Source organism: Pteronotus mesoamericanus, unplaced genomic scaffold (assembly GCF_021234165.1).
Source record: "Pteronotus mesoamericanus isolate MK-2021 breed Mesoamerican mustached bat unplaced genomic scaffold, CSHL_Meso_final contig_116, whole genome shotgun sequence".
Lineage (NCBI taxonomy): Eukaryota > Metazoa > Chordata > Mammalia > Chiroptera > Mormoopidae > Pteronotus > Pteronotus mesoamericanus.
Window position 1 is genome coordinate 5,412,683 of NW_026555027.1, and position 22,507 is coordinate 5,435,189.

At 48.3% G+C, this 22,507-nt stretch overlaps 1 protein-coding gene across 1 annotated transcript in view; it reads right to left on the reverse strand.

The window, feature by feature from the left end:
- KCNJ6 (potassium inwardly rectifying channel subfamily J member 6) overlaps positions 1 to 16,925 on the reverse strand; it is a 182,670-nt gene extending 165,745 nt beyond the window's left edge. The window contains exon 1 of the mRNA XM_054578334.1: positions 16,856 to 16,925. The gene's annotated coding sequence lies outside the window, so the exon portion shown is untranslated. The remainder of the gene's footprint in view (positions 1 to 16,855) is intronic.
- Between the last annotated feature and the right edge of the window lie 5,582 nt (positions 16,926 to 22,507).

The window sequence follows — 22,507 nt, forward strand, 5'->3', positions numbered from 1 at the left end:
AGGGTATCAGAGACAGAGGTGGAGACAAAGGGAATCAGAGACCACCCTACCCCCAGCCTGACAGTGGCATCTGGTCCGGGCCCCTCTTTTGAAAGATGAGAAGGCCAGGTGAAGCCTCTGCATAGAATCTCGCCATTTCTAAGGCATTCCCAGGATGCAATCACACCAGAAACAGAACTGTTTCTCACAAAAGTCTGCTATGTGTCTCTTGGTCCCTAATCAGTGCCGACGGTTCGGAAGCCCTTTGAGACGCCCAGTGATCTCACGTGCTTGTTTTCATTTGCAATAACCCGGCTGGGGTGGGGCTTGGGCTTCTCTCGGGCCTGATGGTGGATTCAGTCAGGCCTCAGCTGGGTGGTGGCTCGGGCGTCCGGGTGTGGGACATGCGCTTTCTTGTGGGACACAGGTGCAAACGTGTGACCTTTCTTGGGCCTCAAGGTGAACCTGGAGGCCACAGCATGGCTGGGATGGGGGTCCATGTGCTCCTGAGACTCGAGGGTGGCGTGTGGGCTTGGAGGTGAAGACTCATCTGAAGCCTTGTGGGAGCAAGCATTCAGGACGTCTCTCTGGCAGAAGCCAGTACCTGCCTGGGGAACAGGCAAGGGGACAGCCTTCGGAGGGTGAACCTGGGCCCCGGGGGCCGTGGGACCACCAGGCTGGCAGACATGCCCCCGCAGAAAGAGGCGAGTGAAGACAGCGCCTGGCGCATGGGGTTTGCCCAGGAAAAATCATGTGAGCTTCAAAAAGCAAAAGAAACTAGTGTCTTCTGCTGAGACCGCTGGGAATTCACCTCGGAAGACAGGTAGCACTGCCCAGCTCACTCCTGGGGAGGCCAGCGGGCCGGGCTGGTCAGAGCCAGGAAGGGCCCAGCCAGCGCGGAAGTCGGAGGTCTCCCGCAGGAGCCTGCGCTGGGCTTCATCTTGCTGAGGGGTTTAAACAGAGCGTCTCAGCCCTGGGACTGACAGTTTGGGGGAGAACCGGCTTCTCTCCACACTAGAAGGCTGCGCCGGCTCCCCAGGTCTTGGGAAGGTGGCTCTCACAGGAGGACTGTGGACACCCAGCCTGCCTCTATGCTCAGCCCTGTCTCAGGTGCTGCCCAGCAAGAAGGGCGAACAGGACAGTGACCGGATGAGAGTCAAGGCCACCAGGCGAGGCGGTGGGGGTGGGGAGGGAGAAGGCCCAGCCACCTGCCACATGTCGGGGGTGCTCGTGACCCCAAACCGCCGGCGTGCACAGTTCACTTGCACACTTATGTTCAGAAAGAAGCCCTTGGCTGGAGGTCACATAGAAATGGGCTCCCGGGTGTGGCTTCAGCAAGGGTAGGCCGGCTTGGGGCACCAGGAAATGGTGGTTTTAAAAATAAGCTCTGCTGTTCCTCCCAACTGCCTGTCTTAGTGGCAAAGTAAGTACTGGCGGCTGACATCGCCATCGGATCAACACGATGATCGTTTTTCTAGAAGCAAAGTTTCTGTTTCACTGCTTTGTCTACCATCTTGCATTGGCTCCCCATTGAGATGAAATCTAAGGTGCTGGTCCCAGAGCCCTGGGTCCCGAGGTCGGTCCCCTGGCCCCCTCCTCATACCTGCTCCCTGGGCCACACGTCATTGTCACGCTGCCCTCTGCCCCCTCGTCCACCAAGCCTCTGCCCTTCCCCAGGGCTGCCTCCCATGCCCGTGTTCACGGGAGTGCACCTCTGCAGGTAACCTTTGGCCCCTCGATGGGCGTGGGCAGGTGTCACAACTGCACTGTACCCACTGGGGACTGCCATCTTGGGGACAGGTTCAGCACTACAGCCACTGTAGTCTGCTCCACCCGTCCCTAAGACAGGCTCTGCTCACTGGTTCCTGAGCTACCACAGCGCCTGAAACCCGGTAGGAGCCGATCCTATGTGCGGAGGGAGTGAGGGTCGACGGGATGAGTTGGGAAAGCGCTTCCTGAGCTGGAGCCCCTGAGAAGGCGTGAGGGACGTTTCTCTCACTGTCACTGCAGCGAAGCTTGAACACTGGGCTGCGTGCACTTGCCGTCGTGGCTTGTCCGGGCTGGCTGCCCTTCAGGTTGCCTGGGAGGCTCTGAGGAAGTAGCAGCGGAGTGTGTGTGTGCATGTGCGTGCATGCATGTGCATGCGTGTGCATGTGTGTGCATGTGTGTGTGGTTACCACAGACCTGTTAAAGCCGTATGGCCGGCTGGCCAAGGTTGCTCTGGACCATTGTTGGTCTGAGCGCCTTTGGTGCTGATTCCAGCCTGGCACCCGCGGAATGTGCTGTTTTTCATCTGAGTGGTCATCAGGTTGGTCCAGCGTCTTTACTGGTCATGGAAAATTCCGCTCCAGATGGGCCGCTGCAAAGTGCCGCTCAAGAGTTGTTCCCAGTGGATTTCATTTCTTTTAAATTAAAAAAAAAAAAAGCCAATAATGTGCTACTGTTTTTTTCTCTCTAGAAGGGCTGTAGTTCGTGGGTGGAGCTACAGACCGGAATCCACCAACTTCGTGCATTGCTGGGGGATGGAGCTATTTCCTTCGGGGCCCCAGTCTGTCCATCTGTCACATGTGGGCACCACCAGGGTGCTGGGTGTCAGAGGTGCCGGGAGAACGGAATCATTCCAATATCTGTGCTTTTTAAAAATGAAAGTCATGGTCAGGGACAGAGGTTTTTTTTCCTATTAGCTTATGCACGATTTGTAGATGTTAACGACGGTTGCTATCTTTTTACTATTGATGTTCAGATGGAGACAAAAAAAGTATTTTTCAATGTTTTAAAATAAGGCAGGTAAAAATACCACATAGTAAAAAAAAAAAAAAAAAGGTTTTTTCCCCCTCTGTTAGGAAGGAAAAACCTTCAACCCTCCAATGAGTGCACTTTTCTTACGTTTTAGGGGGAATCAGCTAATAACGGGAGAGACGACTCCGCCCACTGACACAGGTTATGCTGAGATGTGCCTGGGGTGGGGGGAGGAATGGTGGCAAGAGGGAGAGATTTTTGTCTTTTGTGAATAATCTCAGTAGAAATAATGGCATCTCTTTAATGATATTTTTGCACATGTAAAACTAATAATAGATTGTGAACTGAAAAGGAAAAACTGTTTTGGCCCTGAACTTTGGCCAAGTAGACTACAAAGCTATTGTTAAGGAAACTGCCCTGAGTGGAGCTGGATTGTTCTCTCTCTCTCTTCCCCCTCTTCCCTCCCTCTCGCTCTCTTTCCCCAACTGCCTAGCCCTCAAGTCTAAAAGTCATAATAGTATTTCAAGAAACTAATATACTACCATGGTTTTTCTGACTCTCTTCAAATCTCACAGTCTGAAGAATACATTTTATTTAAGTCTGGGAGAATATTGAAAGAACAGAGAGGGCAAGAGGTCAAGTCCAGATGTCGGGACTTGCACCTGATTACAAGTCCTATTTATCTTGCATGACCTACTGGTGCGAACATTCTGTTCACAATCTACTTAATGGGACAATAGCCTGCGCCCTTCAGTTCACAATCTACTGAATGGGACAATAGCCTGCGCCCTTCCTTATGGGGTTCTTGTGAGAATCAATTGGCTTAATGACTGGCACTTTATTTCTGAATACTTGTATCATGTGAGCTCCACCATAGGAAGCTTTTCATCCAATGTCTGATATTAATTTCTTCTTCATCATTGGCCTGGCCTGTGTGGCTGAGTGGCTCAAGTGGACACAGGTTCTCATAGCCGAGAAGGACTGGTTCGATTTCTTTACACATCTTTACCGACAGTTAGGTTGCTTATGTGGTCGGTGGACCAGTGGATCAGAGGGTGTCACTTTGTTGGGCTCCAGTGGAGGGTAAATAAGTATGGCCTTTCTGGAAGGCAATTTGGTGAAATGTAACAAGAACTTTTACCCAGCCATTACATTTATAACACTTCTCAGTAAAGAGACATTCCAATACGGTGTGCACAGTGTGTGGAGGATGTTGATAATGGCAGCGTTGACAACTACAAAAAAAGGAAAACAACCAAGTGTCCAAAATATCCCAAATGCACAGTAAACATATTTTAGAACTGCTTACATGGCAGCCATCACGATAATATTCTATATTTACTCAACAATATTGAGTACCTACTGTGTGCTGGGCAATGTTTGTGATGCTAGGGCTGCAATGGTTAATTTCATGTCAGATTGACTCCCCCTGGGAAGCCCAGATTAAATATTTCTGGGTGTGTCTGTGAGAACGTTCAGGATGAGATGAGCACCTGAATCAGTGGACTCAGTAAAGTGGAGTCTCACTCCCCAAGGTGGGTGGGCTACATCGAGTCCACTGAAGGCGTGAGTAGAACAGAAGATGGAGGAAGGAGGTATTTACCTTTCCTTTCCCTCCCTCACTGTTTGACCAGGGACGTCTCATTCCATTTTCTCCTGCCCTCAGACTGAGATTTACATCAGCAGATGCCCTGACTCCCAGGCCTACGGACCTGAGCTGAACGGCATCTAGACTTTCCTGGGTCTGGGTGGTCTGGTTTAATGAAATTATTTGGGTCATCTCTTCACGTCGGAAGTAAACAAAATTACAACCTAGGATTTCAGATTCAGTTGTTAAAGATCTTTCTATACCACGAGCTCACTGGCATGTGTTGGTGACCGTGCCGTGACAGACACAGTTCAGATTTTGAAGATGTGGGTGTCTTCGGTGTATCTGGGTCATTATTCTATTTGCAAACTTATTTCTCTTTTAAAGGCCTACAAGTTGAGCTGTAAGTGGCACCTGCCTCCTGAAGTAACATATATACTTGGCATTTTAAAACAGCATAAGATCATTTAATTGCTTGTTATAATTTCCCACATCCTCTTAGAAGCGGAGGAGAGAGAAAACAACACACTAAGTTACTGAGTTCATTTTCCTGAATCATCCCTGTTCTAGAGCTGGAAAACCTGCTGTTGAAAGAAGTTCAAGAACTCATCTGATAGAGCTCAGGGCCTGTCAAAGCTCATTCCTCAGGGCCACACACCTCAACGTGAACTTTTGGTCTCTCAGGTTTCATGAGCGGAACTGTGGTTACAGCTGGTGGCACAAGGCTTAGGCTTTGGAGATCTTTAAAGTCACCCAGAGGAAAAGACATGCCAGGAACCAATGAGCTGGAAATGAACGAGCTGCAGTTTTGACATGGCTCAGGGAAGTCAATGTTGCCTTTGTCGCGTCAGAAATACACACTGCTTCCTTCTGCTTCGATCAAGTCCTGTGGCTGAGCGACATCAGAAATAGATGTTTTCACTAGCACAACTTTCTAAGGGAAGCGTAACAAGTTCTTTTTCCCTTACATCTCCCCTCTGACCTCCATGTACAGAATTTTTTGTTTTATTTCTGGTTCAGTGAGTCCTCCCTGAACTTTCTGAGAGGGCTATAACTTGACAGCGTCGGACACGGAGTCTGTATTCATTTTCCAGACAAAGCTAGTTTTACATAATCTGAGTAGTTTCAAATAGTTGCATGGGAATCAGAACATGTTAGACATTATAGAAATATGATTCAAACACCCTATGTTGAGCAGCTCTTCCATGGAACTCAGAAAGGGGAGCAGTGATGTCTCAGTGTACCCCGTGCTGGCGAGGGGGTTGAGCCGGGTCCAGAAATAAAGCATGCAAGCACGCATCGGCCCGGCAGGGCCAGGGCGGCACGCCACGAGGCCCATGGGAAGGTGGCAACAGGGAGAGGGAGCAAGCCTGGCCGTGAGAACATGACCTTGAATTTTGGTGACGTTGTCAAATACACTCCAATTGGCATCTCACATTTCGTGACCTGGGCATTTAACTCAAGGAATCACCTAGTATGTCCCCTGACTTCTCTGAGGTGCAGCAAAGAAGTCTTCCTCCTTCCTTTCCAAGAGAGTCGGGGTGTCCGCAGCTCTGGCTTCGGCCCCCTTGCATACACTCACGGCCTATTTTCCCTCTGCTCGTTGGAAACTTCTGTCCTTTCCCCTCACACTGTCTGAGGTCCTTCTCCTGTGCTGAGGCTCCAAGGCCCTCTCCAGGTTTTCCCCTCCTCCCTCAATTCCATGGGGTGTCTCCTGTTTTCCACCCTGGTACGAGTCATTTATGAAATCTTAAAGGGGCTGTGAGGGCACAGAGCGATTTGATCTTTTTTGTGGATAAAATATGAGGCACGAATGACTCAACCAGCTTCTTTATGTCTGGAACCGGGCATGGGAAGAAGCCAGGATGGGGATGCCAGGTTTGTCACTTAGCGCTCTGTTCAGGGCTCTCTTTGGATCCAGTGTTGCTTTATTCATCTGGAAAGCTAGCAAGGAAAGAAGTAACTTCAGTCCGGGTTTTTTATGCAAGGGAAGGAATGAACCAGAAAAATACGTGCACATTGCAAAATCTTGAGCAGTTGAATGAGGATTATGAGGCCTCACAAGGCCACCCGGCGTCCCCCCTCAGTGTTAACAGCTTCCTGATACTACTTTTGCAATAAAAGAACAATCTACTTTGAACTGATCGGGGGTTACGAAAAAAGGTCTAGTGTAGTTTAACACTTGCTTATTTTAAGAAAATCTTGTTAACTCAGTGACAAAAGCTCGAGGTTTATTTGAAAATGTTTGGTGGATTTTAATGAAATTATCCCATCTCTAATTCTGTGTGCCACTCTTACCGCAGTGTCATCTCCTCCGTCCATTGCTCTAATAAAATCCGGGTTTGACGCACTTTATGGGTGGGCTTTGGTGGACGACTTTGGTGCTGTTTTGGTGATTATTTGCAACCAGGAATTTTCAGGCAGGATATACTTCCTGATCCATTATCCCTATGTAGTAACAGCCAGTATTACCCAGTGCCCCACGCAGCCTCTTTGTTCTCCCCGGCGTGTCTTATAAAAGATTTGGCAATGCTAATTCCCCACCTATGCTCACAACGGGAACAGAGAATCGAGACTCTTATCTCAGTGATGCATGCCAAACAAACATTTTCCCTGAGAAACAAAATTCAGAGCAAGGTATTTTAGCTCATTATTTGTATGATTTTGAGGTCTTGTAAAAGGGATCTACACCTCCTTGGTAGTTCTAGATCTGACCCCCACCTGACGTTATACTGAATGGCCGTCGAGGTTATTTGCGAGCGAAGGTGGGCCCGTGTCATTGTGTACTGTTTCACTGGTGGCAGCCCACTGGGAGCTCTGAGACCAGGTTTCTCACGGCCTTCATTCCTGCTGTTCAGAGCCAGGCCAAGTCCCAGGGACTTCCGTCAACCTGTGAGTGAGGGCTGCCCCAGGGTAGAGGAAGTGCTGTTGCTTGGCACCCACAACTACGAACGACTGTGAGATGAATATTAAGCAACATCGTTTTTGCAAACAAGAAAGCAGTGCTATCTCCCTTCTACTTTGTTTCACAGACTGGAACAGTCCCATCATCTTTGGAATTAACAAATGCCCCATTCGTAAGCCTGGGCACACCTGTCCCCATGAGGCCTCGGGAAGAACAAACTCCCCACAACACGCTCTTAAAGGCTGCAGCCAATGGCTTGCACAGGAGCGCGACAGGCCGCTGCCCCGCATCAGCCCCCGCTCTCTGCGGCGGTGCGCTCTCAGCCTTCTCATTCACCGCTGCGCTGCTTATTCACCAGAACGGCCTTAGCGCCACAGCGGGACTGTGGCCACGTGCAATCCCTCTTGCTCATGGGGTGCGATGTCAGAGCTTTCTTGGGGCTGAATCCATCATCAGCCCGTGAGCGGTTCTGGTGTCACTGGGGGCACTAAAGTGGGACTGTTTTTCCATTGCCAGGTCACTGCTCTGAGCATCCTCGGGCTTCTTCCCCGCTGTCAGTACGCAGCTGTCTCACGGCCCCAGTGTTCCCTCTCAATTCCGCCTTGTCCTGGCTGCCAAATAACGTCTCCGTGTCTCTTCTCTCTTGCTCTCAACCAAAGCAGTCACTTCTCGATGATCGATGGCCTCAGGTTTCATGCCAGTGCATGGCTCTGGGTTTTCTCCGTCTCTCTGCTGATCAACCCGCATTGCCAACGCTCCCCTGATGCAGATGAATCTCCCATTTGGAAAGCCCCGCTTCACCCTTCCCCCACCTAAACTCTGCTCTTCCTCCAAGACTCTTTAGCCTTCTTCCACGTCCTCAGACGCTTCCTACCGACACCAGCCCTTGTTAACGCTCCTCTCCCTTACTTAAAGTCTAGCACTTTTTTCTTAATGCCATGCTTCTTTTTTGGACATTCTCATTTTACTGATACTCTATGTCCTTAAATTCTAATGCCTATGAGGGCTGGAATCAGGACATTTTCTCTGTCTCCTCCCTGTCTTCTTCACATAGTAGATCCACTTAGAGATTTGTTGACTGACTGGTCCAAGGAGCCATGACAATACAGGGTGTAGATATTAAAAGTCACATTCTGGAAAGATGCAGATGGTCAAGAGATGTTTTAAGTAACAGTGAATAATTATACAACTCTATTCTTCACTTGACTGCATGCATGAGGGTTTGCCATGAGAAGCCCTCTATTTAATTTTTGTAACGTGGCTTTTCTCGAGAGTACACCACTCTATTTCACTGACAGTGTCTTTTATTTAAAGAATAATAGATGAGACTATTAAATTAAAATAAGAATTTAACACTTCTGGGTGGATTAACCAGAATTCTAAACGATCAAGCAGCTTATTTATACAATGAGGGTAACAGAGAAGCCCTTGCTTTATGCCCATAATCTTTGCCACTTAGTGTGATTGTGTATATTTTACCTGTTGGAACAAAAGCCTTTTTGTTTTTGTCTTCTCTCCCAGGCACTGAGTCCGGGTTAGATCGGGATCTGCACGGGAAGACAAGGACAGGTGGTCCCCCTCCAGGTGTGGGTGCGCACAGCTCTCAGGAGAACACACCGGAGGGCTCCACTGCGAGAAGCAGCCTGTGAGAGGAGCCGCGGCCTCATCCTCCCCGGCCCCCCTGCACGCCAAGCAGATCTGAGGCAAAGCCAACCCAGTGGTTCTGGAATGTTAGCATGGACTGGAGCCCCTGGAGGTGACAGCGAGAGGGCGGGCCCAGCCCCAGAGTTTCTGGCTCAGTGGGTCTGAAGTGGGCTTGAGAATTTGCATTTGTAAAACCAGTTTCCCTGGTGATGTTGATGATGCTGGTTTGGGGACACACTTGGAGAACCACTGACCTAAGCTGACTTCTGTTAGCTCTAATGTTTCCTTTTACCCAACAGAGACCTGCTTGTGGCCACAAAGAAGACACAAGAGGTACTGGCTTGGGGCTTAACACTCTTCAGCTGCTGGCAAAAAAGGAGGCCACCTGACTGCCTCTTGTCTATGATGGAATCCCTTTTATGATAGCAGATCTATAATGGGTTCTTTATTTGCCTTCCTCCTCAGGTCCTCTCTAATTTATATGTCTAGCCATTCCAGAAGGGCTGGGGAACATACAAGAGGGTGAACATATTTTGAGGGAATTCACTGGTGAGACCCTCTGCATTAAACGGCAGTTCCACTAGAGAACATTATTTACTTTGGAGTGGCAAGGCATTTAGAGTGTTCCCGGAATTCTCTAATCTGGTATGGAATGATTGGCACATATTAGTGGCAGGTGCTCACCACTTCAGGTTGGTAACCTTGGGCCTTGTATCAAGGGACCGAGGTTTTGGTTCCCAGGTTTGAGGAGTGGGAAAGATGTAGAGAGCCGTAGGCATTATGAATCAGTGTCACATTTGTTCTGGCTCTTTCTATCAGAGCTTTCTCATGTTTCCCCCTGACATTTCTCTTTCTAGATTGTAAGTCTGTCATTAAATCTGGTCTCTCCTCTCTAATGAAAAGGTACAGATTTTCCAAGCGTACCTGCTTTTCTTGAGACAGGCAGAAGTTCTCAAAGACTCCTTGCAAACTGCGTGGTCTATTATCAGGAGTCAAAGATTATTGTTGGATTAATTCAACCTAAACTTAGAGCATGTGTCTAACCTATAGATGTTTATGTGTGCAAAACAAAATGCACATTGCTAGTCAACAGCAAGTACCAGATACTGGGAGACAGCATCTAATTCTTCAGCTTTCCTAGACACAATGGGGGCGTAACTGTCAAGATTAGAAACTTGTTCCTGAGCATTGGTTACGAAGTCTTCTTTGTGTCTAATGGTTCAGCTATGAGAAGTCAAACAATATGAATTTGCATCTCTTTTGTGAAAATCAAATACACCCACTATACAAGTCAAAAGATCCCAACTAATTTATTTTAAAAAATACACCACTAATTCATTTTTGAAAAGTCCCTGAAGAATGATTCTAGGGCCGAACAATATACTATTTCTGTTACTGAAGGCAGGTCTGGCTGCCTGCTGCAACAAAAGTCACACTCGTGAGACAGGTGCTGGTGAGAAGGAAGGAGATTCAAGTCCCGCTACCTGAGAAGATGGGGAACTCTTGTTCCAAAACCTATTTTAACATATTAGTGCAGGCAGAGGCTTTTGTGGAGAGGGAGAGAGAAAGCAGAACAAAGAGGTCAAGGGGAGGGGGTTGAAAAGTTCTCTATGTGCAGACCAGCACAGTCCATTCCTATTAGGATCTTGAAACTGGTCAAACAATGGTCTGTTGTCCATCATTCTGGCTTTATGTCCTCCTGGTCTTATGGTTGAAAGTCAGCAAATCTCCCGGAGCTGGGATGACTAAAGGTCAGAGCCTGTATATTTTGAAGTTGGTTCCTAGAGTTATACAAACATGCTGTTTAACTACAAACTACATGGTAGTCAGAGCCAGCATTTACAGAAACAATGTCAAAAGAGTGGTGAGGTGAGTTACAATTCCCCACTGTTATATTTCCACCAGGGATCTTTTCAACATTGGACAAATCATCTGCTCTGCCTCGCTCTATTTGTGACCCACATAAGCTGTAGTTCTCTGATGCCAGAAATTTATATGAAAGAAGTCAAATGGGCATGTTTAACATTGGGTATATATGCCAAAGACTAATGTATTCACCCTACCAGTTTCCCTCCCTCCTGGACACAGAGCGAAACTACCCTTGCAGTGAGATGTGACCGCAGAATATAGTCACAAGTGATAGAATTACCTTCAGGCCTGGATCGTCATGCATTTCCTGCGTGATCATCTCCTCCCTCTCTTTTCACATCTGCCATCTGGATACCAACACTAAGGAGATGACAGAAGCGAACTGTTTAAGGTGATAAGCCTGAGTCCTTGTATGGCATCAGCCAATTAGATTTACAAGAATGAGAAATAATCTTCTATTTGTTAAGCTGATGAGATTTACGAATATTTCAGTTGCAGCAGCCATCTAATTAATACAGTCCACATAGCCTTATTGAGGATGAAACTTAAATGACACATTGTAACAAATGAATAATAGCATCTACTATTTAAAAGTGCCTGCTTTGTGCTGGACATTGTGCTGAGACTCTTATATTATCACGTTCATTCTCATAACATCTCTGGGGTATATGTTATTACTATTATCATTTATTTTATAGACAGGCAAACCAAGAGCTTCAGGTTGATCAAGGTCACACAGTTAGTACAGTGGATGGTATAGTTGTCCGCAGTTATTCCCTTCCCTCTCTGTACGAAGACTCTATATCTCCACCTGTTGCTATGTGACTTGCAGCGCCTCACGGTGGGAGAAAAGCACATCTCCATTTCATTGACCGTTGGTATTGGTGTGACATGTTTTTGGTTGATGAGATTTGAGTGGATAACTTGTGCCATATTGAGCAGGACTTCCAAGAGCCATTGCTTCATTGGCCTTCTCCTTTGCCTGTGACACTGGAATGGAGTGTCCCTGATCAAACTGGACACAAGGGGGCAGAGCCACAGCTGGCCAGCAAAAGCACATAGCGGGAAGGAGAAATAGCCCTTTGTTTGTAAGCCACCGAGATGTTGAGATGGCTGTGACCACACCAAACCTTGTGAATGCCGATGAATATACTTAGAGTTCGACGTTAATGCACTTACATAGACACCTGAGCCCGTGCACCCAGCCGCACCTCCCAAGCACCTGTTCTACTTGCACACATTCCTGTTAGAAGATATGAGAAAAATATAAAGCACCATTTAAAATAAATCAATTCTCATTCTGGGTACAAAAAGGGGGATACCTGGAAACCTGTAAATTAAAGGGGAGACTGCCACAGCACCAGGATTCAAACTGCATACAAAGATCTGGCTCTCACACTGCATATAACATGTTCAGACTTAGTCCCACAAAACAATTGTTGGCAATGATGTGGATCTTTTCATCCACAGGTTCACTTGCTGGCTCATTTTGTCAAGTTTTCAAACTAGAAACCACATCCCTTTGACAGGGAGTATCAATGGTGATGAATATTAGCCAGAATCTGATCACTGAAAGAACTACCTTACAATATAGCTGTATACTGTAGATCCCTGGTCCTAAGCACAACCACAGAGAGGAAATAAGAAATGTGAGACCGAGCAAGGCTACAGTACAGGGAATACCAAACCTTCTTTTTAAGATGACTTTGTCTTTCTTCAACTGAGGAAAGTAACTTTGTTACTAATGAGAGCTAGTAAAATGATACCAAATACGTATACATTACAGGTTTTTTATTATAGTGTTTTGTCAGACGAGAGTCAGATACCAGTAGAGCTCGGACTGCAATTATAACAATCTCCTCTTTTCCTACAGGATCCTAATTATTTCCAGAACTATTTATTTAAAATACATTTAAAAATATATTTTTATCCTCAAAGACTTCATTTTATTTTTTTATCTCCCTGAACGCTTTAACTACAACTGAAAAGAAAACCTTAATTCAACAACGGTGTCTCGATGATTTTTCATCTTAATTACCAATTCCCCCTTTATTGATATTATAAATTTAATAATTTTGTAAATATCCAGATGAATCAATTTTCTTTTGGTACTTGAATAACATTATTAAAAATGAAGGAAATAAACAATAAGTGCCCCCTTAATAAGCTATACATTCATAGTTATTCAATTTAAAAATCTTAATTTCACCAACCATAAAGTTTTGATACAACGAATTTGTTTTAAAAAGCCCAGCTTTTAAAAATATCATCATTTAAAATCTGGTACAACTAAATAACTGCCTTTTCCTTAGCTTCCTTCCTTTGCCTTATTCTGACTCTTCCTGGTCCATTTCCTTTATTAACCTACATATCATTTGATTAAGTAAAAATTAATGAAAAAGAGAAGAGCTTCCCATTGCCCACCTGCTCATTTTGATTAAGAGGGTTTATCTTTGTTTTCATGAAGATTCATATGATCAACATTCAACCCCTGAGGGAAGTAACACTTTTTACTTGTGAAAATCAGTCAATGGGGTTCAGCTTCCATAAAGCTATAGTTAGTTATTTTTAATCTCCAATAATTTTTCTTATTCTTCATTAAACAGCTATTCTCATTTCTTATTTTCTTCTTATCTTGTAAAGTACAGATAGTTTGTGAGAAGACAGGGAGGAATGTGAAAACAAATTCAAACATTTTTGTATATAGAAAGGAAACAGCCAATGTAAGTCCTACGTAGCAAACAAAGACCTGGATCATACAAGTGAATATGTTACTTACTGATGTTTAGGAAATACCAGTGTGAGCTATTACATTTTTACACAAATTACAAAATGGCTCCAAGTGCACAGGAATAAATTTTAAGCTGCTCTCTTCAATAAACCTGACTTGAAATGGGTAAACCAATTATTTTGAAGTGTGCTATTGACTTCCATAAGGACATAATGACACTCTGCTCAGCAATTAACCACCAAGGAAGAAAGCAAGTCATAGTTTGGTAAATTAACACTGAATACACGAGCCTGGACTCTACCAGAACTGAAGATTATTGGTTGAGCCATGTCCTCTACCTAGATTGACATCCTCATGTTTGTGTTTTAATTCATGAGAGAAATTGAAGATAAAAAACTCACAAGCGCATTCCTTTGTTTCTCTAATAACCCATATTCTTGTATGGCTTTATCTTCACAAGTCATCCCGAGGTCTCTCCTGCTGATAACGTCAGACGGCGCAAAGCCAGCATACAGCTGCTTTAAGTCATAACATTATACATCGCTTCTCTCTAGCAACAACTTTATACATTAAACCAGAGATAAACGTGTTCATATCCATCAGAAACTGAAATGTAAACAAGAGTGTACTATCTTACCCTTTGCCCAGCTTTGCGATAGAGTGCTACATTGCTTTGGCCTTCACCAACGATCATGGAAAAAAAAAAAAAAAGACCAGAAGGCATAAACACACCCGTTTCACCAAGTCTGGAGTGCTCTGCGCACATCCTCTTCAGAAAGCAACCACATGCCCGGCAAGGAAAACCAAGATGTAGCTTGTTTACCCTCAAAAATAACAAAGCAGAACCAGCTCAAGACCACAGATGCATAAGGGGATCCTCAAAAGAGAAAAACCTCCAGGGATGTTCTAGAGGCTTTATTAGCATTTCCAACCAGCTGCCAAACCTCAACTGGGCTCTGCAATTCAAACTGTGCCTGCGACACCTGATTGCCACTTTAAAAAACTTCCCACTTGAAAGGTGACTGTCACCTTCCCTACTATTCTCCTTATCAGTACCAGCTTGTGGGTGGGAGTCCTGGACCTACGACCACAGGCAGGGAGAGCAGGGCAGAGACCAGCCCTGCCTGCGTGGAAGGCAGGATACAGCAGAAACTCACCTGAGTCCCCTCGCATGGAACTCGAATGATAATCGACTGCCCCCTCTTGCAGTTTCTTCCTTGTTTCTCTTATAAAAAATGAGTCCTGCTCTCAGTTTCCTAGGACTGCTACCTTGTCAATGTAGCCACTCTGGTCACACACTGGCTTGCCACCGCCTCCTGGAGCTCCTGCTGAGGAGTCTGCCAGGTCCAGGCTCAGAGCAATCTATTCCTCCACCTTCCCAGGTGGGTCTCAGGATCCCGGACAGGCCTCGGCTGGCTGGCGTCTCGCCGACCACAGCGCCTTTCCGCCATCTACCCCCGACCAAAAGTTGGAGAGAGGACAGCCAGAGGGTGAAGAATGAATGGACGCGTTAGAAGTCAAAGCCTGAAACTAAAAAACTGTCCTCAGGGACTGCTCTGTGATCTCTCTCTCTCTCTCTCTCTCTCTCTCTCCTCCCCCCCCCCCCTTTTCTCCCCCAAGGACCGGATTCTCTCCATTCTCCGTGCACCTCTGATGGTTTGCTGTTTCCGTGGCCTTGATTTAGAATAGCTATTCTGATGCACCGCCATGCGTGAAGTGGATGATTTGCAAGCTTCCCTGTCCCACGCAATCCCGCGGAGGATCAGGCATCCAGATCCTGCACGGGCCGGGGCGTCAGTCCTGTGCATAAAGTGCCTGACTTCCCGCGACCTAAGAGCGAGAGCCACGCGCCGGGGCTGCGTGCGGCCCGGGAGTCGGGGCCCCGGGAGCCGGGAGCCCGGCGCGCGAGCTCTGGCCTTGGTCCTGAACCCGGACCCGGGCCCTCGCCGGCTCCGGGCAACTGCGCTAGGTTTGCGCGGCGCCGGCCGGTTCTAGGCGCCCCCTCCAAGGTCGCGGGCTGGAAGTTGGGAAGAGCCGGCGCCCTGGGACCCTCCATGGGGCACGCGGCTGGCTTGTTTCTTTCCCGGAGCTGGGAAAGTTTTGTCCAACGGGTTTTTTAAAAATATACATTATTTTGGTAACTGGAGCTGCCTTCTCCCCTCCCACCTGAGTCGCCATGGAGACTCGGGCTCTTTTTCTCTTTCTTCAGGCAAAATGGGCGAAGCTTAGTTAGCTCAGCCGTGACGGTGGCGAGCCCCTTTCTCTTTCTCAGCGGCTTCTGGGCACCCCGTTCCTCCGTTTTCCGCAGAAGAAAGGCGGGCAGGGACCGGGGAGAGCAGGAATGTGGCACTGCACCTTCTCCTGCGTGAGCTCCCTCGGACCATCCGAGTTTGGGTAATGGCAGGCAGGAGACACCCCAAACATATAATAAATCCCCAACTCCCAAACACAAGCCCCCCTCCCCCACTTCCATATTTAGGAGTGGAGGCGGGATTCTTTGGAAAATTCTGGTATTCTGTTTCTCCACTCACCTCACCCTGTTTCTGTGGCTGTTTCTATTAAAATAGGTTTCCTCCCCAAGAGTCTCTCCATATTGAGCCAGGTACAAGAGACAGACCTGTGGATCGACCCAAGGTACGACCGGGTTTTGGGAATACCAACGTTATTTCTGGTGCAACCAGCCCAAGCTTACTGTTTGGATGCAAATGGAAATATCCCAGGAGGAAGCAAGTCGGCGGATGCATCCAACCCCCTAAATGCCATACAAATCTCGTTTCATCTGAAGGCTCCCCCCCGCCTTTCCATTGCGAAATAATTCGGTTGACTTACAGGGAGAGCTTCTCATTCACTGTTTACAGTCACGGCACATTTCTGGCTTTACGGATAGAAAACAGGAGTTATTGTTTTCCGTCCTCTCCCCCACCCCTAGCTCCCCCTCTTCCTCTCTCTCTCCCTCTCTCCCTCTCTCGCTCCAAGCAAAGAGCACGGACAAGCTTTCCACGGAGACAATGGGCTTTCCCCAACTGTAACCGACCGCGGCGCGAGCCGCCCCTGCCGCGCCTGAGAGCCCGCCGTCCGGGCCCGCGCCGCGGAAACGCGGTCCGCGACGCCTGACGGGGCGGGTGTCTCCGCGCCCGGGGCTTGCAGACCCCTCCTCTCCTCCCCACCGCCCTGCGAGTTTTCAGTTGCTCAGGAGAACCGTGGGGAACAGATTTCCCTCCCGTTATGTAACCGGCTGCTCCCTGCCCCGGACTTGGGCACCCTGCTCCTCGGCGGCGGAGCGCGGCGGCACGCGGCGGCCGCGGCGCCCGGGGACGGGGAGGTGGGGCGCGAGGGCGCCGGACGCCTGGCCAGATGGACGCCCGCGCCGCACCTCCGAAGAAGTCGGCGCGCCGCTTACCTTGCTGCGGGCCGGTGGCTTCACTCAATCATGATCTCCTCTCTTGGAATGGAGCAAGATTTAATAATTGGCTACACGATGGAGAGCGCGGGGAGGAAAATTAAAAAAAAAAAAAAAAGAAGAAGAAGAAGAAAAGAAAAAAAAAAACAACTGGAATCAGATGGTCAAATTTCACAGCAGCAGCCCCCGGAGGCTGTCAAGAGACTCCATCCTCCTCGCGGCGCACCCGGCTCTGGGTCTCGCTTCCCAGTGCCCGCGGATCCCGCCCCGCCGCCCGCCCGCCCTCTCCGGCAGGTGCGGCCGTCTCCGCCGGCTCCCTCGGGCCGGGCGCTGGGAGGAGGGCTGCGCGCCGGGGCCGGAGGAGGGGCAGGGGGCGGTGTGCGCTAGGGCCGGGGCGGGGGAGGGAGACCGGGTGGAGAGAAGAGGCAAGCGGCAAGAGTGGCGGAAAAAAAAATCCCCGGCTGGGAGAAAAGTGATGGACCACGCAGGGAGACGTCATGAAAGCCGCAGATTCGGGGAATGCTACTCAATTCCAGCCGACTGACTGGCTGAGCCCCGCTGTCCGCGCAGGAGCCAGCGTGGTTCGGAAGATAAAAGCGAGCGCAGCGCCGCGCGCTGGAGAACGGCGGCCACACAGGGTACCTTCCAGAGAGGCGGGGGCGGGGGCGGGGGCGGGGAGCGAGGCAGCCCGAGACCCGGGGACGCCTTCGCGCAGCCCGTCCTCACCTTCCTTGTCTCGCCGCGCCTCCCAGTAGGGGAAGGGGTGGCACTCCACCGACCCCTCCCCAAACTCGAGCCGGCACGGAAACAACCGAGTCGCACCCCCCTCCCCCCGAATCCCGTAAGAAACTGGAAACGTGGGGGAATCTTCGGGTTTAGCCATCCGATCCCCACCTTTATCTCCATGTCACTAATTAAGTAATTTCCAGAGAAAAACCTGGAAAGCACGTAAGAGCCTTAGCTCGGGGGTCAGTGTTTATCAGCTGATTGGAGGGGCTCCTGCTTTAAGGTTTTGCGATACCAGGACAGAAGGGGGTCTCCTTACAGTTTGCCACTGGGATGAAATGGAGAGTTAGCCCGGGACCCCGGCTCTGGAGCGCGCACTGGCCACGTGGCCGGGAGGGGGAGCAGCGGCGCGCTGGGTGGGAGGCAAGGGCCTGCGCCCCCGGGCTTAGCGTGCGCCCACCAGGGCCCTGCCCGCTGCTCCACGCAGTCCGCCCAGTCCACTGTTCCTGGAACCGGGTCCCCACTCCTGCAGCACCCATCCCACCCTGCTGTCGCCGGTGGCACTGGAGACAGAGAAAGGCACTGTGGCCTTTTTCATGCATAAGCCAGGTTGCCTTTAAAGTTGACTTTGTCCAACCTTGGACAACCACCTCCTCCTTCCTTTGATTTTTAACTTGCTTTGCGTTTTTCTCCAGAAAGCACCCCCACCCCTTCCGTGCTCCCTCTGCACCCCCTCTTTTTCTTATTGTCACCCAAACAGTAATTCCACATTTTCAAAGCGTCTCCACAGCTCGCTTCCCCCATCTTTTCCCGAGGGGCGAGTGGGCTGGCAACCACTCTGTAAGAGCAGTGAATCCCATGGGTTGACAGTTTTGTAATGGCTCTTTTGATAACTGGCTATTCTGGTGCCATCTTGTAAAGTGGCTTTCCCTCCACAAGACACAGAAGCTCCATCTCCAAGAAGGGTGACCCTATCCCATATTAAGGGCTCATGGAGACCTCTTATTTCCAGGATTATTTTATCCTACATTCATGTGTTCCAATTACGCAGCCGTCGGCCCCTCCGGAAGGCTGTCTGCTCTGTAGAGAGGCCTTTGGCATGGAGTGACATTTCCCTTGATCTGCGTCACCAGGTGTGTACAAATCAACTCCCCACACAGCCTTGAGCTCATATTGTTGATTTCCCAAAGAAGCTGTAATCTCACTTGCTCCTGCTCCGACCCCCATGTCTCATGTACAGGAGATATTAGTAAGTGTCATATGTGATTTCTGTGCTCCACAGTGCTTGCTGGGACTAGTTACTGTGTCGGAGGTAAAGATGAACCAGGAACAACTGAACTCAACCTGCCTGAGGGGTTGCAGAATAAGGATGCAAGGGGCAGAGTTGTAGTGGAAATGGCCCTTGAACATTAACTGAATGACTCCCATTGGCTACTTGTCTAAAGAGCATTCTGTTTGCTCTGTGAAGTTGCTAAGGATATTCCCATTAATGCTGATTGTTATATAAGTTTCTACTGGTAGAACGATTTCACAATTTTCTTTCTCACAAGACATCAGACTAAATAGCAACTGAACAAAGTGAAATGACCTGTGTATCTCCTTTGAACTCTTTGGAAATCCCTTAGTGGAAGCAGCTGCCAGGGGGTGGGCTGCAGCTCTTCCTGGGCGGGGCAGGAGCTTGTGTTAAATGAGATGGGTCACATAAACGCTGCAGATCCAAGAGCAACTGGCCTGATGGAATTCATTTATTCCGGACAGAGCTCAGACGGTGACCGGCGCAGGTGGAGCCAGGAGTCTCCGTGACCTCCCAAAGCCGGACGGGCTGGGCTCTGAGCCACACATTGTGGTTCCTTTGAGCTCCCACGAGCCCGTCTCTCAGGAGACACTGTGTTCAGCACACCTAGCATCTCACTTAGGGACCTATTTCATGATTTCACATAAAGACAAGGCCTGGGGGTGGGGGGCTCCCAAGCCTTTAGCTCTTTCAGTCTCTGGGTAGGTCAGTGCTCCGAAGCTGATGCAAACGGTAGCTTCTAGGCTTGATTGATCCTCTTACAGACGAGGTTGGGTTTTCCCTCACATATCAAACTGCAATGGAGGCTTATTAGTAGCAACATGGACAAACTGAATTATCTCTGGGTATCGTTTGCTGTGGGTAATCTCATTGTTCTCTGTCATTGATTGTGGCAGCTCACAGCCCAGTCTGTCTGCCTTCCCCCTCGTGTAGCTCTGGCCCTACTTTGGGCAGCCCGCGCTGGAGCTGAGGCGCGTGGCTGTTTCTGGTCTCTGTCTTGTCTTTACTTCCGTCTGCTTTTTCATATTTAGGACGATAGGCTGGAGGCCCAGCTCCTCTTCCATGTCTCTCCCTCCCCCACCGCTCTCCACCAAAACACAAACCCCCAAAGCCCAACATAGAAAATAGCATCTTTAAAATGCTGAGATGGGTGTATACTTTTTAAATAACTTATTTGAACAATAAAAGGAGATCTTTAAGAGTAACAAGAAAGAGAAATTTAGAGCTTATTCTGCAGCCCCACTTCCCATGGACTGGATGGGTTTCATCCATGTGGTATGATTAGGGAATATCTGTAAACAGCTCTTATATTTATTTTTTGGACTTTGATCATAAACATAGAGATACATTCTTAATAAATATCTCCCGGTATAAACAATTAAAGTACTTTTGCTAAAAAGTGGGTTTCAGATGGATGTTAGCATGCCGGGCATCTTTGTGCCAATCTTTAGCATTTTATTCTTCAGTCATTCAGTGGTTACTTCCTTTTTTTTTATACAGTTTTATCTCCTACACATTCTCCTTCCTTTGGAAGTCCGTTCACTATTCCTACTAATCTTAAATTATATGCTTATAAACATTTTGAAATTATACATTCTTTTCTTGTGTGGTCCATGACTTGATAAATGAATGCAACCCGAGGACTCACTTGATAAATTTCTCCCATAGAATGTTTTATTTATTCATTGTTTGGTAGGTATCACCCTGTTGTGTCGCAATGACCCACAAAGAATTCTTTCAAATGCAATTAAAAAATCACAGTAGCTTCAAATATACAATAATGTTTCAAAAGACCACACAGGAGGTGATGATGGCAAACAATTGTGTAAATCAGTCTTCCTATACTGCTCACCGGAAGTAATTTTAATTAACATGAACTCTGCACAACGGAAACATAGAAGGCCAAAAGAAAAACAGGAATTGAACTTGAAAGGTGCTCTTTCTGCAGTTGACCATTTGCTAAGATGCCCAGGTTCTTTATTTTTTTGCTGCCATTCTTAGCAGAGGCTTTGAGTTGGCGAGAATGAGAGAGTCTCCTGTGGTTTGCTGCTGCAGGGTCTGTGTGCCACCGCCTCCTCTTACCCTGCCCACTGCACAGTCGCTAATGGACTGGACCTCGGTCGCTTTCAGTAGAGGTGGGGCTCCTGCTGGGCATCGCCAGGCTCCCTTGGCTTCCCCTGGAAGTCTTCCCAGTCTTTCTTCCGAGAGACACGGTCCAGAGTCCAGCCCCAAACCCCAGATCCGCCTTGGTGGTTTCGCAACATTCACATACGTCAGCTGTCTCAGCCCCCGGGGCCCATGCCAAGCGACGAGTTGAGCCCGGGGTCTCCCGCTTTATTATTCTACCGGTAAAGTGGTGCTGGCAGTGTTTGTAGGAAGGTAGATGCTGACCTGGAGTTAACTGTGCTGGAGGTTCTTTAGGGACATTGCTGAGGGTGTTATGTCCATGGAACCAGTCTCTGGGGAAGGGAGGGAAGGGGAGAGAAGTGTGAGTGGACAGAGGAGAACCCCGTGCCAATCCCACGGGGAGCTCTGAAGCTAAAGCGAGCCATTAAGTTGCTCTGTGTGGAGTCAAAGGGCCTGCATTTGAGGGCAAAAAGCTGTCTACTTAGGCTTCTCACAGCTAGGCCAAGTCCTTTCTCGAAGAGGGATCGTGGGGGCTCACCTCCATGTCTACTGCAAACAGGGATGATATTATCTACTGCATAGGATTCCTGTCACTACATCTACGACATAATTTTCATATAAAAGTGGTCTGATATATAATAAGTGCTTAATAAATGCCAGCTTGTGGTGAAGCTTGTGGTTCTTAGGAATAAGCAAACTCAGGATTGTGTCTTTTCAAGCAGCTCCATGCTTCTATTAACTCAGTTTCAAGCCCTTTTTCAAGTCCTAGTAAAATCCTGAAAATGTTTCTTATTTTTTTCTGATGAGTCATGGAGCCCCATCCCTGAGTCAGTGACCGTAGCTGAGAGGATGCTATGGTAGACATGGTCTGCTGGTACCTAGCATCTATTTCTACCCAGGTCTGGTACTCTGACTCAGGAGCAGGGCACACTAATTAATGTTCAGAAAGGGACTTAACATCAGAGTTGAAGCCGGGACACCCCAATTGTAACGCTGTCCAGAATAAGAGGAACCCAAGGCTCTGGCACCAACTGTTTCTCCTCCAGGCTGGAAGCGAAGGGAGCCAGAGGAGAGTGAATGTTCAGGAAGTGTCCTATAACCCTCTCATTGTAACACAAGGAGGTTTGATTCTCCCTCTCTGTTGAAAATAGTGGTAAGAATTATTTATTTGTCTGCTCAGGGGAGACTTTAGGAACCATTGATAATAGGTTCACATTGCCTTGCTATAGCAATTCTTAACACTCAGCGATTTATTTAAGTAGCTTTTTCCTTCGATTTTTATCTTTACTTAGAACTAACGTGGAAGAAATGAAATATAGAGCCAGTAAAAATTCCAAAGGGTCCACACAGAAAGCAAGCACCCAGCCTAGAAAGTGCAGTGATGCTGCGGTCTAGCACTGGCATCCCTGAAATCGACAGCCTGCGGCAAACGTAGAACAGATCACATCTGTAGTCACGGTCCCCATGTTGTCATCACTACTGCTGACTCAAGACCCACCGGCTGG